At 44.4% G+C, this 956-nt stretch overlaps 1 pseudogene; it reads left to right on the top strand.

The window, feature by feature from the left end:
• The first annotated feature begins 325 nt into the window (after positions 1–325).
• LOC124717399 lies at positions 326–443 on the top strand (annotated as a pseudogene).
• The last annotated feature ends 513 nt before the right edge of the window (positions 444–956 follow it).

Genomic DNA, 956 nt, shown 5'->3' with positions numbered 1-956 from the left:
TGGAAGAGTTCCAAGATAAAGTTAGGGTTTTGAGTACTTGGTAAGATTGTGTTCGCTGGGTTATTACATCAGTAAGCTTGACGTGTTCCTGAAGAAACCGTGATCGTGAAATTGTGAATACTACTGAAATTATGTATTATATCGTTATTTTAAATTAGGGTCTTCGTGAAACTTTAAATAACGTTACCTGACGTAGAAAATGGAAGGATGGTGAATACAGAAGGGGCTAAAAGAACAACCGACTTAAAATAAATCGACAGAAACTAATTTACCTGAATAAGAAGGATTTTTAACTAACTAATATTGAGGGACATTTCACTGTTCAGCCAACGGCCTTGCCGCTGTGGTAACACCGGTTCCCGTCATATCACCGAAGTTAAGCGCTGTCGGGCTGGGCTAGCACTTGGATGGGTGACCATCTAGTCTGCCGAGTGCTGTTGGCAAGCGGGCTGCACTCAGCCCTTGTGAGGCAATCTGAAGAGCTTCTTGATTGAAAAGTAGCGGCTCCGGTCTCTTAAACTGACATACGGTCGGGAGACTGGTGTGCTGAACACATGCCACTCCGTCCGCACCTACTGACGCCTCTAGGCGGAGAATGACACGGCGACCGGTCGGTACCATTGGGCCTTCAAGGCCCGTTCTGGCGGAGTTTAGTTCAGATTAGTTTATTTCACTGTTCGGCGTGCCGTAGCGGCCCACTCCAGGCTGCAGTACGTGTGTTCTGCATCGCCCGCTTGAAATGGTTCTTTATTTACGTAACCATTACGGCACTCCAACCCCAGTTCTCGATACTAGTAATAGTAACACACATATTTTTGTGACAATATTCACATTTGGTTTCATTAATGTATAGGTACTCCGATGTATCGATATATGACAATGATATGGTTCTTGTGTATATTCATTTCTGTGAGACTGTCATAATCTTTGACTTACTTGTAACCGTTTTGGCGCGA

This window comes from Schistocerca piceifrons, chromosome 9, assembly GCF_021461385.2.
Source record: "Schistocerca piceifrons isolate TAMUIC-IGC-003096 chromosome 9, iqSchPice1.1, whole genome shotgun sequence".
Taxonomy (NCBI): domain Eukaryota; kingdom Metazoa; phylum Arthropoda; class Insecta; order Orthoptera; family Acrididae; genus Schistocerca; species Schistocerca piceifrons.
Note: the sequence above shows the minus strand (reverse complement) of the source record. Positions and strands in the feature narration are given on the sequence as shown.